Raw genomic sequence first — 18,141 nt, forward strand, 5'->3', positions numbered from 1 at the left:
AGATCCTCCCCCATGCTGCTAGTAATCCTGGTCCTGTGTTGGGGCAGGCGAAGGCCCGCCATCGCATCACAGAACCTACGGAGAAAGACCCTACCCGGAGCAACCACTTTGCAGGCAAAGTTAAGATGCCCCACCAACTACTGCAGCTCAAGAAGCGTAACCACCTTCTTGAGGAGGAATGAACCAATCCTTTCCTTCAAATCCACCGGCTTCTGGCAAGGAATCCTGGAAGACTGCGCTAACGTATCCAGCTCGATCCCCAAAAACACAAGGCACTGAGCAGGGCCCTCGGTTTTCTCCTCAGCCAAAGGCATGCCTAACTTCGCGGCCAACTCAATAAATCTGGACAGCAACTGAGCACAGCGTCCAGAACCAGCAGGGCCCACAAACAGATAGTCATCCAAATAATGAATGACATCCTGCAAACCCACTTTCTCACGCACAGCCCATTCAAGAAAAGTGCTGAAACGCTCAAAAGCCACACACAATACAGAGCAGCCCATCGGCAATGCCCTGTCCATGTAAAATTGCCCTGCAAAAGAAAAACCCAAAAGCTCCAAATCATCCGGGTGGACAGGGAGAAGGCGAAATGACGATTTGATATCGCATTTAGCCAACTCAGCCCCCTGACCACAGCGTCAAATGACGCCCACGGCCTGATCAAATGTGGTGTACCTAACGGAGCATAGCTCCTCAGGTATACCATCATTAACAGAGGAACCCCTAGGGTAAGAAAGATGGTGAATCAAACGAAATTTAACCGGCGCCTTCTTTGGCACCACACCTAATGGGGAAACCCTAAGATTAACCACTGGATGACTAGCAAATGGGCCTGCCCTCTGCCAGCTTCTTGGCGATCTTCGCCTCTACAACGTGTTCTAAACCCACAAATGAACTGAGGTTCCGAGACCAAGTTGGCACTCAAGAATCCTGAAAGGGAATTCTAAAACCCAATGTAAAACCATTCAACAAGTATAAACCATCCACTGAACATTGTATACCCCTTGTATATGATGTCCATGTATTGGATCAATGCAGCAGCCCGCCAGGGCTGTGCACATGCAGTCACTCCCACATATATAAAAAACCCCGGAAGCCAATTGGCCCAGGTCCTATCAACCTTCAGATGATAAGACTGGGGAAGGTCTCAGCTGGAAAAGCTGAAGAGCTTCTAGAAGTACTGAGCATGATGGACTAATGTTCTGACTCTGTAATAGGCTGCTGCATGTATTCTGGGTTGGGGCTATGATTCATTGGCATAGCATATGCTTTGTATGCAGATGGCACCATGTCCAGACTTTGGCATTTCCAGACAAAGGGCCTCAACTAGCAGATGTTCAGTAAAAAATGTATTAGCCAGAGGCCTTTGCCAAGCAGAACTGTTTCCAAGCAAAACAGACCATAGGCTACTAGATGAACTGATTAGTATAAGGAAACGTGGTATGTTTAATTTCAATGAAGAATATGGTATTATTGTCTTTACAAACAATTATTATCACATAAAGAAAATCCTAGACTTACCGTCCTAAGGAAATCTCTCAAGTAGCATTGATCCACTCTTTCTCTTTTCATTCTGTTTATTGATTTTCATTTTAAGCAGACTGACAGCAAGTCTGCTTTTCTCATTTCTAAGGGTAGTTAGCAATAAATATCTAGGGAAAAGGATATCACTACTGGATTACGTTGGGCTAATCAGTAAATACCAAACAGTTTAGGAGATTCAAATAAATGGTGAGAAAGAAGATGTAGTTCCAAGAAGGGGAAGTGTGTAGACTGCTCTTCAGCCAGATTGCTTAACAGTACTGATAAGTCAAAACCAGGGTTGGAATAGTTCTTTATAAATCTCAGCATGATGAAGTGATATGACTGTGTCACCATCCAGTCAACTTCTAGTATCGTTCACATTTACTGTGTCACTGCAAAAGGATTTCTAGCTGACATGTGATGGAGTAATCATGATTGCTTCAGTTCCAGAGATACTTACATTCCATTAAGAACATAAGAACATAAGAGATCAGGCCAATGACCCATCCAATCCAACACTCTGTGTCACACTGTGGCTAATAGCCACTGATGGAACTGTAAGCCAAAATGCCCTCAAAACAAGGTTGGGGAATTAGTCAGGTGGGCACCTGGCTCACTCGGGATCTTTTTCCCAATGTATACAAGATTAACCAACCAGAGAGTAATGCTTAAATAATGGGGACTCTAATTAAGTAAAACAATTACATACAAGATAGAATACTCATACAATCATGCATACAGTCCTAGGAAATATAGAGAGAGATATAGAGGAACACATGGGTAGACAAACAGGGTGATATTTACCTATCGTAGTCTTCAAGAAGGCTCCAATGGCGACAAAAGAGGACGGGGGAAATGGACCCAAAACTGTGGCCAGAATTGGGGATGGATCTAAACAGCGGAACTGGGGTACTGTTAGATGCACACATGAGTGGAGTTGGGTCAGAGGTTAAATAGACTACCTTAGACCCTCAAGTGCTGGGAGGTATAGGGGAGGAGAAAGGGGAGGCTCTGCAGTGACCATAAGGCTGGACTTCTGCAGTAGCCAATAGAAAATGCATTGGTGACACCTAATTGGGTGCTTGCTCTTGACCAATGGACTTGCCTGGATCCTGGATCCCTGAAAGAACTTTCAGATTGAAACGGACCAGGGGGAGGCTCCAAAGTGACAGTTGGGAAGAAGAACAGAAGTGATTACTGGGTGGGGAACACTTAAGATTAAATGGACTTATCTAAAAAGGTGACAATAGAGAATTAAATGTTGGCCTAGGTAACACCTGGTTTACAATGGAACTTGGCTTTTGGCTGAAGATGGTCTTCCTCTTCTTTAGTCGTCTTCTTGGCACCAGTCTTTGTCCTGGGTTTCGTTAGACAAAGGCTTGAGTGGTCTGGCAGGATCCATGCCTGGATAAGCTTGATTGCCTTATGCAGAAATTGAAGCAGCTGTTGGATATGGAATCAGGAAAACAAGATAGATTCTGGTGGTGTTAGCCTTTGGTTCATGGAAACAGGCTGGAAACATGGTGGCATGGCTTCTTCCACTGCAGCGGCCAAGACTGGGCACACAAGGAGCAGCTGGAAGCTTGTCTGTAGTTCTGGCTAACACCCATCCAGAGATGTAGAATGCTGCTGCAAAGCTGAGGCTTATAGTATCCACATAAGCCTTAGAAACTGTGGGCAAAGTCCACTTCTTAGAGCAGATGTGTGCAAGTCAAAACTCCAGGCACTCTGGCAACCATATTGGTGATCACGATGTCCATATGTGAAAAGTAGAGGGCTTTTCCTTACAGAACTCTGCTCCATATTTTTATCTAACTCCCTCTTGAAGCTGGCTATGCTTGTAGCCGCCACCACTTCCTGTGGCAGTGAATTCCACATGTTAATCACCCTTTGGGTGAAGAAGTACTTCCTTGTATTCATTTTAACCCGACTGCTCAGCAATTTCATTGAATGCCCATGAGTTCTTGTATTGTGAGAAAGTACTTTCTCTACTTTCTCCGTCCCATGCATAATCTTGTAAACCTCTATCATGTCACCCCGCAGTCGACGTTTCTCCAAGCTAAAAAGCCCCAAGCGTTTTAACCTTTCTTCATAGGGAAAGTGTTTCAACCCTTTAATCATTCTAGTTGCCCTTTTCTGGACTTTTTCCAATGCTATAATATTCTTTTTGAGGTGCAGTGACCAGAATTGTACACAGTATTCCAAATGAGACCGCACCATCAATTTATACACGGGCATTATGATACTGGCTGATTTGTTTTCAATTCCCTTCCTAATAATTCCCACCATGGCATTGGTTTTTTTCTTGCAATCGTACACTGTCTTGTCATTTTCAGTGAGTTATCTACCACGACCCCAAGATCTCTCTCTTGGTCAGTCTCTGCCAGTTCAAATCCCATCAACTGGCATTTGTAGCTGGGATTTTTGGCCCCAATGTGCATTACTTTGCACTTGGCCACACTGAACTTCATCTGCCACGTTGACACCCACTCACCCAGCCCAACAGATCCCTTTGGAGTGCCTCACAATCCTCTCTTGTTCTCACCACCCTGAACAATGCATTTCTCATGTGGATTAGTTAAAGCACATAGGGACACACATGTGTATCTTAAATTATGGTGCATCCATACATTACTTCAGTGGTTTCATTTCAGACTGTCATAATCATGTTTACAAGACCAGAAGAGCATGTGTGGTCCTAATTACTTGAATAATTCATTCCTGATTATCACCTGATCAGGAGTGAAGAGAAAGAAAATAGAATTCAGCCCCAACCTGCAGCTGGACTCTGTCATGCTGCAGGAGGGCTGCCTTTGCCTCCTCGGAAGGAGGAAGTGCAGGGCTGCAACTGCAGTCAGGTTCCTTTAGGGGACGGAGCCAACATTTGATCAACTGGCTTTGTTCTCTTCCTCTTGGTCTTGCCTTGTGCTTGACTCACCCTCCTGCCTGCAGTGCAGGTTTTTGCTGGTTGCCCAATTTCAACAGGACTGGGTAGGAATTTTTCACCCTTTCCTGATAGGCTGGTTGGAGGGGGTGTTTTTGCCTGCCCTGCACTGTGGCTCAGAGGATTGTGGAATTGGTTTGGGTGGTGCCATTTAATAGGCTGGTCACTTTATGCTGGGCAGTATTCTGAATGTTATAGAATTTTGCAGTTTGGTGAGCACCATGCAGTAGCCCCATTTGGGTTGAGGGATCTTGCCTAGGTTTGTGTGGCATGGTGGGTGGAGGGAGAGAGAAATACAGAATGCTTTTAGGATGACCAAGACAGATCTCCACTTAAGCTGTGTGGGTTCTTTTGGGGGAATCTCCAGGGCTTATCCCAAGCACTGTGCTGGCTGGATGAGAGCCACTGGGGTTGGCTCAGTTCCCAGGCTTCGATCATAGACCCTTGCCAGTCTGGCTTTCACCCAGGTTATGGGACGGAGACAGTACTGGTCGCCCTGATGGATGATCTCCAACGGCACCTGGATCGGGGTGGTGTGGCGGTGCTGATGTTGTTAGATCTGTCAGCCGCGTTTGACACGGTCGACCATCGGCTACTGACCCGCCGCCTCGCCGATATAGGGGTGAGGGGGTCTGCCTTACAATGGCTCTTCTCCTTCCTCGAGGATCGGGGACAAAGGGTGGCAATTGGTGGCGAGTGGTCCTGGAGGCGCACACTGGATTGTAGAGTGCCTCAGGGGGCAGTACTCTCACCAATGTTATTCAATATCTATATGTGCCCTCTTGCCCAGATTGCCAGGAGATATGGACTTGGGTGCCATCAATATGCAGATGACACCCAACTCTACTTACTGATGGACGGCCGGCCTGACTGCATCCCTGAGAATTTAGACCGGGCCTTGCAGGATATGGCAACATGGTTGAGGGGGAACGGGCTGAAATTGAATCCAGTGAAGACAGAAGTCCTTTGCCTGGGTCGGGGCGCCTGGGAAGGGGAAATACCTCTTCCGGTCTTCGACGGGGCGCTGTTGAAAGCGGCGCACCGGGTTAGGAGTCTGGGAGTTTTACTGGAGCCTTCATTATCAATGGAGGCTCAGATTGCAGCCACTGCCAAGTCAGCCTTTTTCCACCTAAGGCGGGCAAGGCAGTTGGCTCCCTTCCTAGAGCGCCAAGATCTGGCAACGGTACTTCACGCAACGGTCATCTCGAGGCTGGATTACTGTAATGCCCTCTACACCCTGGATTACTGTAATGCCCTCTGTACCGAACCCGGAAGCTGCAGCTGGTGCAGAACGCAGCAGCCAGACTGTTGCTGGGGCTCCCTAAATGGGAGCACATACAGCCTGGGCTGCGCGAGCTGCACTGGCTGCCAGTTATATACCGGGTTCATTACAAAGTGCTGGTCATTACCTTTAAAGCCCTATATGGTCGAGGACCTGTCTACCTTAGGGACCGTCTCTCCCATATGAACCCCAGAGAGCACTGAGGTCAGCTGGAAAAAACTTGCTGACCACCCCCGGACCAAGAGAGGTGAAGCTGCAATGCACCCGCAATCGGGCCTTCTCCTCTGTAGCCCCGAGCCTATGGAACCAACTCCCAGAGGAAATGCGGGCCCTGCGGGACCTTGAACAATTCCGCAGGGCCTGCAAGACCTTCCTCTTCAGACTGGCCTTCGCTGAAGAAAGAAGCTGCTAAGGATAACCGCCACCACAAAAGAATAGCAATAGCACTTTTATTAATTTAATTAATTGATTAATTTTAAACTCATTAGAATTTTTAAATGTTGGATGTAACTTTGTTTTTATATAATGCTGTTAGCCGCCCTGAGCCTGCTCCGGCGGGGAGGGCGGGATACAAATAAAATTATCTATCTATCTATCTATCTATCTATCTATCTATCTATCTATCTATCTATCTATCTATCTATCTATCTATCTATCTATCTATCTATCTATCTATCTATCTATCTATCTATCTATCTATCTATCAGGCAGGGTGTCTCACTCACTGGTCAGCAAGGGAGCAGTCTAGGAATGACCCTTGGCCTTGACCATGCCACCAGTTAAAGTTTGCCCTTGCCATTAGAGTTTTAAATAAAGTGGCCCTTAGTTTTCCCAATTTATGGTTGTCTGACTCTTAATTCCAACTGCTGCGGGGGGGGAGTTAGCAAGTTATGCAATCGGTCCTGCTGATATGGTTCCAGTCTTTAAAAATTACTGAGATTACATTATGATTTCTTTGTTACAGTTGTTATTATTATTATTATTTTGTTTATATGGCACCATAAATGTTCACAGTGCTCTACATTATACAAAAAGACAAACTCTGACCCCAGGAGTTTAAGAATTAACAAAAGAAATCCTCAAAGGAGAAGATGGCAGTGGAGATAAATTTGAATAAAATATGTGTTAAGTTCAGTTACATGGATTTCTGCTAATTTTGACTGGCTATGTCAAAAGCTTCATAGCAAAGATGGATTTGTAGGAAGTAAGGGAAGTGACATCACAGAGGTGGAATGTAGCTTCAGGAATAAGGCAAAAGCAGAGATTTCAGGAAGCTAGGGGGTGTTTGGGTTTGGGTTTTTTTTTTTTTTGCATACGAGGGTTGTAGTGTTGAAAGAATGGAACAGTTGAAAAATATCATAGGCAAGTGAAGGCAGATGTGGAACTAGTTGGAAGGAGAATCTTTGTAGTAGAGAATCATTGTATAGGTGGTATGGTAAGGCAAAGGATTTGATGAGAAGTAGAAGATGATGATATTGGATTTATATCCTGCCCTATACTCTGAATCTCAGTCTCAGAGCGGTCACAATCTACATTACCTTCCACCCCCCTCAACAGACACCCTGTGAGGTAGGGGGAGCTAAGAGAGCCCTTACAGCAGCTGCCCTTTCAAGGATAACTCCCACGAAAGTTATGGCTGACCCAAGGCTATTCCAGCAGGTGCAAGTGGAGGAGTGGGGAATCAAACCCAGTTCTCCCAGATAAGAGTCCGCGCACTTGACCACTACACCAAACTGGCTGTGAGGTCACCTAACAGTATGCATAGAAAGTATAGAAGAGGTCCAGAGACAAATTTCTAGTGAAGTCCCACAGAAATATGGGGGGATTTTCCAGAGAAAACATTGAAATAGTGGTTGAATAGAATAGGAAGAGGACCAGAGAAAAGAAAGTCATAGAAACCTTCATATGAGGGAAGTAAAATAGGAGCAAATGAATAACTGTATCAAAGGCAGCAGAGAATTTGAGGAAGAGGACAGTGGGATGCAGAAGACGGAACTCAGAGTCAAGACAGCAGCCAGAAGATATCTGAGACAGTGGGAGTAAGCAATACACTTTTTTAAAGTCTGGAGGGTGAGGAAGAAAAATTGAGTTGGAGACGGGGAATGGGTCAAGAAATGGGTTTTTGGAAATGAGAAGAATAGTGAGGTGTTTAAGAATTACAGAAAAAGCCAGAGAAGAATTATAGATTGATTTTTGTATCAGAGGAATGGCAAACAGAAGTGTTCCACAGAAAGATGAAGAACAGGTCATGGTCAGCTATAGGATATTTCATAACACAAAAGTCAAAAATTTGTCTTTGCGAACACTTGCTAGAAATAAGCTAGGGTGATCTTGCCCTCTTCATTCCCTCACATATAGGACTTTCTCTTCTGTCTTTTTTGTTGCTGAGCAGCCCTTTAATCCATTTTTTTTCTTATTTGTTTGTCTAAAGCTGACCCACCCAGTTGCTTTACTATAATTAGATAGTTAGAGGATGGATGGATAGATGCTGACCCAGCCCAGGGAAATGAGAGAAAAGACAAAAATAACCTTCTTATATTCTGCTTTTGAAATGGCACATGAGAGGCTTTTGAAAAGTTCTAAGTAAACTAAATGTTTTATTTAATTTGGAGGAGAAAAGGTCAGGAGGAATCAGATGTAGGAAGTATGAAGTGAACAGATAATAAAACTGAGGTAACTTTGTATTCACATAAACACCAGATAAATTGTTGTCAACAAGTAAGTGTTTCTGCTATTCTACATGCTCTTAAAAACTTTGATGAGAAAGGCTTTGTTTTTGGTTTCTGCTTAAGCATTCAACCATAAGTTTCTGAATTTTAGCAACATGCAAAGTTTAGAAGGCAGGAACATACGGTTCCCATAATCCTTCTTTATACACAGACCAAGGATCACTCCTCTTCACCATAAGCTATTTCTCTTAACTGGGTAGGGACCACGACTCTTTATTAGGCACTGTTTCTCTTTTTTTGCTCAAAGGGGGATCCTCATTGATCCACTCACTCTTTAGCCTCTTTTCCAGTCCACAGACAGTGCTTAACTGTCTCTTCAACAGGTGGTTTCCAAATGTAATTCTTTAACAGAGTCTCTCAACAGAATTCCATTCAAACAGTCTGTCACTCAAAGGTTGTCAGACTCTGTTAGGCATTAATGCTTGACAGTCCATCACACAAGGACCAAAAGGCTGGGGAAAAAAGAGAAGAAAAGGAAATAAACTAAAAGAAAGAGGGAGAAAGGAATTTGACAAATAGAGTATGTCATACAGTACCAGAAAGTATATGTGGCAGGATATTAAGTTGCATAAGATGTGGTTCCTATGTAGGGTTGCCAGGTCCAACTCAGAAAATACCTTTGGACTTTGGAGGTGGAGCCAGGACCTCATCCCCCAGCAGCTGCATTTTCACTTAATGAAAGTGAACACACACACTCAAAGCAGGCAAAATAAACAGTTTGCAAACCCGCACTTTTGTGATCTCACTGGGGCTATCACTTTACTCATGGGAGCTCCTAAATGTAAAAATATGCTGTATTTCTACCAACTTCTTCAAACTAACCAGAAAACCAGTGTATGGGAGAGAGAGGTCAACTCTAGCAGGTGGAGTTTTCCTCCATCCCATAATCAAGTTGCAGTTAGCTCTTTACTTTCCATTTAACTTCTGAAATGAATTCAGGGACTATGCTGTCTGCCTCTCTCGCACACTCCCCAGAAAGAGCCACCTGGCTCTGCTTCTAGGTCCTCTCTATGCAGTTTTTGCTTCCTGCTCAGATTTAAAGGCACACACACATTCCAAAACACAGAGTTTGCAGGGTTCTTTTATATCTGCAGAGGTCTAAAGCACATCCCGGCTGTTGGGGCAGGGCTTTCCCTTTCTGGCCAACTGGCTGGTGACAGGGTGGGCCTGCAAAACTGCAGGATATCCTGTCCACACCTGGAGGCTGGCAAACCTATTCCTGCATCACTGACCAGGGAGCATAGATTGGGCAGAGGGAAATAGTCTAAGGCTTTCTTCCACATTTTATATAACACAGGAAAAGAAAGTCAGCCCTTGACTTCCATAGAAAAAAATCTGTGGTCTCAGAGGAAAGTTTAATTATGAGAAGAATTTGTAAATGAGCAAATGCTGGTTATCAGGGCCAAAACTGCATTTAATGGAATACAGCTGGAAGTAAATAATTAAAAGAGAAAATTAAGATAATTAGGTAAAATAGTAAAATTGCAACAAATGGGGCAATCAGAGGTGAGAAGAACGCTCACACTGGGACCACCATGTCGATGCAATTATCTGGAAAGTTACTATGGGGCTATTCACAAGAATCCTTTAAAATTAACGGCAGTTCAGAACTCATATGTGGCTGTTATTTCATTAAGCAAGGAGGCAGATGCAGTACAGAGCAGGTTTTCAACTGAAATATAGAGAGAAATGAAAAGGACTGCATATAATTGTGTGGTTACTGAGAGAAATAATATCTAAGGGAGACTACCCAATACATAAGTGTGATGACAAAGTCAAGAGCATTTTCCATATAGTATGCAGGACCTCAAGCAGTATTTCAGTGAGACAAAATGAATCTAGTTCTGCCATCTGTTTAGTGAATGGACTGAGACAACATTCAGTGTTGCAGCACTGATGAAACTAAGTAGGTGTAGACTTAGTGGTAGCCTGCACAGAATGGGGCAACCAAGATGTTTAAAGGATTGGTGCAACTTTCCTAAGAGAAAATGGAGACTCAGGAACATTTCAGTCTAGAGTGGGGAAAAGATTACTATGGGAGGCAAGGTAGAGATTTATGCATGGTATAGAGAAAATGAATAGATAGCTTTTTCTGTCCTCCCCGTAATACTAGAACCCAATGAAGTTGTAGGGCAATATGTTTAGGACAAAGTAAATAACAACAACAACTACTACTACTACTACTACTACTACTACTATTGTTATTATTATTATTATTATTTTATTATTATTAATGAATTGCCCCATCCTGGCTGAAGCCAGGTTGTAGGTTATGTACAGCAATAAAAACATACAATATTCATTAAAACCAATTACTAAAAACAGGTTACAAACCCAATGACATCTATTATGGAGTGCTGTCAATTCCTGTGGGATTCATGTAGTGATGGAAGTGAGCATAGATGGCTTTAAAATGGGGTTAGATAGATTCATGCAGGGTAGATTCATCCATGGTGAGGTAAGGGAATCTCCATGTAGCAAGGCAGGATTCCTCTAAATACCAGTGCTAGGAGGCAACATCAGAGGAGGGCCTTGGCCCCTATACTCTGTTTGCTTAGCCCTCCAGGGAAACTGGCTTGGCCACTGTGTGAAACAGAATGCTAGACCATTGGTCTGATCCAGCAGGAATCTTCTTACCATTAGCAGCTCCATGTTGGGGGAAAGTGCAGGTAAGGAGAGAGAGAGAAATGATAGAAATAATGACCCTGAGGAGTACTGAAAGACATGCTCCTTTAAATCAACAAGTTTGAATTCTGCTTTGAGGATGAAGTATAGGCACCCTCCATTCTACAAAACTGACAGCTGGCTAGTGTTAGCCACCAATCTCCCTACATACCAGGCCAATAGCCAAAATATTTCTGGTGGAGGGGCCCCAGAGAAAAAAATTGGTGGTGGGGCCACGGGGCCACAAGAGCAGCAGCAAGTAGATTGGGTGGGGGCAGGAGCGGCTCTAGGGAGAATAGTGCCCTAGTCAGGCACCCCTCCCATGGTGCTCCACTTGCCCACCCCCCTGCCACCCCCACTGCACTTTGCTCGCCCCCTGCCACTTCCACACTCTGCTTGCCTCCCTCCCCCCCCCCCCGCTCACCGCAACTAAAACTAAGCCCTGCTCCCGGCTTCTTCTTGCAGCCCGCGCCTGTGTGTTTTGTTAATAGAGTCTCTTAACAAAACATGCAGGCGCGGGCTGCAAGAAGAAGCCGGCAGCAGGGTTTAGTTTTACTCATGGGGAGTGGGGGGGCAAGTGAGTGGAGCACTGTTATGGTGGGGGGGCAGGAGTTGTGGTGGGTCAGAGGGGGTTAGTGGCGGCCTCAGCAGCGGTAGGAGGAGGGAGACAAATCAAGAGCTTGCCTGGCAGGGAAAGGAGGGGCCATACACGTTAAGGGGGGGTTGGGTGAAGGGGCTGCCCCCCGCCCCTCCCCCTATGGCTTTGGGCCTGCTGCATACATGCCTTACATCTGCATTTGCAGCTATTAGATGAACTGTTATTCCAGGGCAGGACAGATGAAGCCCTTTACAAGTGCCACCCTAAGCAGAATTACATCCTTTAAAGCCCATTGACTCCACTGGATTTAGGAAGTTGGAACTCTGGTTAGGATGGATGTAATGTCTGCCAGTTGCTTTTCCATTTTTTACATGAATAAGTAAGTGGCACTTGATCTTTGCCTGATTCTTAACAAAGGAAGAGCTGAAGAGCAAAGCACATTCCTCTACTCATGATACATCGCTGATGCAAAACTCATAATCAGTTCCTTAATATTGCTTCCCGTGCTTCTATCATATTTAAGGCACCTATGTTACTAGTACATGTCACTACTGACTGCCTCACTGCTTTTAAAAATAGGGAGAGATTATTCTCATATGAGCACCTTCAACTGACAGTGCCTGACAAATTCGTTCTTAACAGAAGCCTGAAGTGAAGTGAAATTGTCTTTGTATATTTAGAATCAGAGTGTGAAAAATCATGTCTTCCTCATGAATATTAAAATTATTCTTATTTTAATCTTCTTGATGAAGGAGAGAAAAGTTTGCTATTAGGTTGTTAATATGCCTATTTTTTTAATCTTCTTGATGGCCATATCTTCTTTCTATCTTGGTGAGCATGAATGGGCTAGAGATCTCTCATTGTTGGCTCTATTTCCTTCTAAATTCTTCCTTCATAATTAAATTCCAAGTAATTTTTCTACCTTTTAATTAAATACCTACTGAATGTGTAATGGAAAGCTGTGTATTTCTCTGCTGAAGGTTCTTGAGAGGGAATAAGGTGGTCTTTTTTTTTAGAAAATGAAAATCCAATTGCTCCACCAAAAGAAAATTAACTGTAATCTTAGGCAGTAAGTGCAATGGCTTGAGAACAATAAAACTGCAGTGCAGTGAAGTGAAAAATAGTCATGTCTAGGGACACAAAGATCAGCCAGCACTGAGAACTCCTCTGGCGTAAGTCTCATAAAACTCATACTACTTAAAAACACAGTGTTGCTTTGCAAAATAAAGGGAGATGCATCCAGTGCTGGGAGTTTATCAGTATACAAAGCAGTTGGGTTGTGAAAGGTAAACCATTAACACCCTCAGAAGCTGTAGATGACGATATTCCAGCAAGGATACTTGGAAGCTAGTTTTGGCTAATGTATGATTTATGAAAACTGATGACTATTCATTTCCAGGTTCACTAATTTTAGTCAAAAACTCATCAGTTGCTCTTCCTCACAATTTAAGGTGAAGTTTATTAAGAAATTCACTCAGAAGCTGTAATCATGCAATGATTACACCATATAAGTAATTAGTCTGGAATATGGCATAAAGCATAACTATATGTCATGTCCTCTGCCACAACAAATAATTCTTAAAATCCAGATCTTAAAAACAATGATGTGTAGCCTGTATCTTTGCTCTACAAAGGTAAAAAGGTGCAAGCACCAAGTTGTTACCGACCCATGGGGTGATGTCACATCACAATGTTTTCTTGGCAGACTTTTTAATGGAGTGGGTTGCTATTGCCTTCCCCTGTGATCTACACCATAGACACTTATTTACAGGCACTGCAAATGATCCTTCTGTCATGAAGGATTTTCCTTCTGGTGCTGTGTGCTTCTGCTAGTGGTACACCAATGTTTGTCAAGTAGACCCAAAGTGCTTTGTGCAAAACGGATGGGCTCCACAGTGCCAGGGAGGAATACGTACAGTACAAATTCAATCATCTTTAATCTCTGGGTGCAGATTCCGTACTTTCTTTCCAACTTTCCCTCATCAGGAGTAGAACTTACAAAAAACCAAAGACATAGTACATATTGAGAATTTTTCAAAAATTGTATTGTGCTCCTGATATGGAAAAAGCAACACTGGTTGCTCTGCTGTCCACCCACACTGCCAATTAATATGAATGCACATTCCAGAATTCCTAAGACAAAAATATACATAAAAGCTGGTGTTTGGGGACATTATTATGCTTTTCTGCAAGGGTTACACAAATTTGGGATTCTTAGCTATTGCGATAAACACCTCCCTTGAAAATTCTTGTAGTTTTGCTTCTGTTTAAGTCCTTAACATCAGCATAAGCAGGACACTGAAATGGAATCCAGATAATTTCTTCACTAAGCCACCTTTCACAGTTCAGAAAATTACCAGTTCAATTTCCCCACTCATAACTACCATAACCTGCCTATCCCACAAGAACATTTTGAAAATTAACAACATGCCAGTAGTAAAACACTATTAAAATTATAAATATTCATGTGAATTGCCTAAACCACTCTGAATATATGTAATTTGGAATGCTTCTCTAGCTTTCTATTCATAGAAATATTTCCAGAGTTTTACACCATCTTTTCAGTAATATGAACACCTTCCAAGGATTATTTTTAATAGCCTAAAACACTAATATTCTAATCTCCAAATAAGAGTTTTCTAAATGAGTTCTGTCCCCTTTTTAATTAAGCAGCTCTTTTGAGCTGAAGACCTAACATGTTTTGGAGAGGAGGTAATGTTGGCGCTTTGTTTCATGATTATTAGTTTTCCTGAACAGATGGAAATAATAGTTTGTTTGACAGGGATTACCTCCAATCTGCTGTTTTTTTATCCTTCATTCAACCTCCCACCCATCCTCATTTCATTCAGTAGCAGTTTGGTTCTGAAGAACTCCTAAAGCATATATTTCTTTCCACAAAATCCTTTTAATATATATATATTGATATATCCTTCCATGAACAATAGCATGTACAAAATCTGGTTGCTGGAAATGGTTGTTTTTCATTGCTGATTATTATACTGGCAGGGCTGGTGGAAGGTTTTTTGGTGCCCTAGGTGAGCCCCTCCCCCCCCTGCAGCTTCCATTGACAGCCCTCCACCCCCAACTTCATGCCCAACTGCCCCATCACCCTCTGTCTCCAGCCCAAGTGCCCCATCACTACCAGACCTCTCCCTCCTTTTTCACTGCATCCCCACTTCAACTTCAGCACAGATCTTGCAGGACTGTCCAGCTGGACTTTCCTACTCCTCCCCCTTCACCCAGGGCCATCTAATGTGAATGCAGGAAGCCAGGGAAGCCATGTCATGATTGGCACTGCAGGTACCATCATTCTGAGGGGAGGAAAGGGTGAGTGAGCAGTGGTGGCTTTTGCAGCTGCCTCCATCTCATCATGCACTGGATGGGCTCAGGGTCTCCCAGCTGCCAGGACTCAGAGCAGGATTAGGGCCCTACTCAGCTGCACCCCTTCTCTGCACACCAGTCCCAGCCAGCGGAGCATCTGATCGGGGTGGTGGGGCACAGGTGGCTTCCTGTGGACCTCTCCAGGAGCTGAGCTGCCCTCTTGTTTTGAAGCTTTCACCACTGCCCTCTTTGCCTTAGTTTTGCCTGCCCATGCAAAGCTCATGCAGCTGGACAGCTGACACTCCTGTGGCCTTTCTGGGCAAGCTGCCAGGCTTCTAGCCACTGCTTCCTTCCCTGCCTCAGGGTTTTGCCCCACAGCAGGCAACAGCTGCTTCCAAGCAGGGAAGGGGGGGGGAAAGGAGCAGCGGCACCCTGGGCAGGTCCAGGCAGGTACTAGGAGGAGGGCAGTAGGCAGCCCTCCCCACCAAGCCCCTATGGATTTGATGCTCCATCAGGAGAGCAGGTTCCTCCACACAGGCCCTGTCTCTGCTCTCAGGTGGTGCATGCAGGTAGGGGGAGGGGGCACCCACCATTGGTGGGGCCAGATGGTGCCCTGGAATGCTGCCTACCTGGCCTTGTGTACTGGACAATTTCAGTCACGTAGTGTGATTTTTCTTAATGATAATTCTTTCCTCTCCACAGAAGTCCTAACAAAAGGCTGATCCACATACACAAGAAAAATAGGAACTAGTCAGAAATAACATTGACAAGTTCAATGTTGAGACACAAATACATTAGACACGCTGTTACTAGCCTCAGATCGCAAAGCATGGAGGCACACCATCCACCAGGCTGTCTCTTCTTTTGAGAACGCACGCATAGCTGGTCTTGAGGACAAAAGGAGATTGAGGAAGAATCGCACTGCTACAGCACCAACCCTAAATCAGACTTTTCCCTGCAGCCACTGTGGCCGGACCTGCCTGTCCCGCATTGGTCTTGTCAGCCACCAGCGAGCCTGCAGCAGACGTGGACTATTGCACCCTTCTTAAATCTTCGTTCGCGAAGCCAAGCCGAGAGAGACTATTTACCTTCAGAGATATGGATTTTTGAGACATGGAGACAAATGTTTTGGATCAGCACATGATTCAGTGTTCCTAAGACAGTTCCATTTAAGAATGTAGGGGAGAGAGAGAATCATTTGATTGAATGAAGTTTCAATTTTTCGTATTTGTGGGGAGCTATTGTGTCTAGATAGACTAGAATGGTTCTAGTATAGCCTTCCAACTGGGATTCTCATTTTCTTTTTGTAGGTTTTCCCCAAAAAACAGGCTACCAACCACTTCATTCTGAAGATATACACATTTAGGCATGCTGTACTATACATCTCTTTTTCTCAATATGTAGATTAGCCAACGTTAAAAAGCGGTGTTCTTTGAATTTTCAAAGAGTGTGTCTCTACCCTGTTAGACTTTGAAAGACAAATTCACAGAGAACAGGTATATCAACAGCCATAGGCCATGACAGTTAAATGGATCCTATAGGTCTCTGAGGAAACATGCTACTAATTACCATTTATTGGAAAGCAACAGCTGGGATCTTGCTTGGGCTTCCTGGAGGCATATGGTGGGCCTTTGCAGGATACAGGATGTTGGACTAGATGTAGTTTTAAGATTACAATCCAGTGAAACATCCCTCCACACACGCAAGAAGCTTCTGCTGGCTATAGAAGATAAAACATTCCCAGGTACTAGTCTGCTTAGATCTGGCATCCCCAAAAGTTCTGCTTAGTGAACCATGCTGTTGTGGCAGTGCATAGGAGGAAAAGCTGTCTTGCAGAAAGTCCAAGGGCATAAATGCCTTTATATGTGATAGGCAGTACCTTGAATCCAGCACAGTAAGTGATGAGTAACCAAGTGACTGCAGAATGGGTGTAATATGCATAATCCATCTAACTCTTGATAATAACCTAGCTGCTGCATTCTGTACTAACTGTAACATCTGAGTTGTCTTCAAGGGCAGACCCATGTAGAATGCATTATGATAATCTGGTTTGGTGGTACTGTGCCATGGATCCAGGTGGCTAGATCAGCCAAGTCAATCTTGTTTTGGCTGTCTAAACTTTCAAGCTACATTAATCAAAACAGAAACATATACTCAGCAAGACAAATGTTGAAAAAAAATCTGTATTAGCTACAATAGACATATGGATTTTCCATATGGATTTTAAAATCCCTGCACTGTAAAGAAAAAGCAAAGATAAATAAATTTAGATTATATATAGATAGCACTTATCTGATTACCATGTTAACACCTGTCTCAGTAGACAAAATACCAGAATACAGGGAGAGTTTTTCTTCCTTTTGAAATAATTAAGGATTTAAGATACAAAATAACTATTTTAATATTCTAAAAAAAACTTTGGGAGGGAAGGTGTCATTGTAAAGCCTGATTTCATTAGAACCTGGAAGCTAAACAGAATTGGTACTTGGATGGGACACCAATGAGGACAACCCTGCAGAGGAAGGCCACATCTGTTTCTCAGTGGTCTTGAAAGTCCTCGGTGGTATAAGCCAAAATGCCCTCAAAATGAGGATGGGGAATTGTCAGGTGGGTACCTGGCTTAATCAGGATCTTTTACCTGTGTATACAGGATTCCACGTCCAGAAATCAATGCTTAAAAATATCAGGGACTCTTGTTAAGTAAAACAATTAAAATTTATTCCAGAGAATATATATAGGCTTACATACAAGACAAATAATTCACAACACACATACAGTCCTAAGAAAAATAGAGATATATACAGAGACAACACATGGGTAGACAAACAGGGTGATAATTACCGATCGTAGTCTTCAAGAAGGCTGCAATGGTGACAATAGAGGAAATGGGAGAGGGGGCCCGAAACTTGGCCTTGGAGTACTGCTAGATGCACACATGTGGGGAGCTGTGTTACAGGTTATATAGACTACCTTGAGCCCTTAGGGGATGGGAGGCACAGGGGTGGATGACAGGTGGTCAGCTGGTACATGACCTCAGAAAAGGGAAGGCTCTGCAGTGACCATAAAAGCTGGACTTCTG

Source organism: Heteronotia binoei, chromosome 9 (genome assembly GCF_032191835.1).
Source record: "Heteronotia binoei isolate CCM8104 ecotype False Entrance Well chromosome 9, APGP_CSIRO_Hbin_v1, whole genome shotgun sequence".
NCBI classification, from domain to species: Eukaryota; Metazoa; Chordata; class Lepidosauria; order Squamata; family Gekkonidae; genus Heteronotia; species Heteronotia binoei.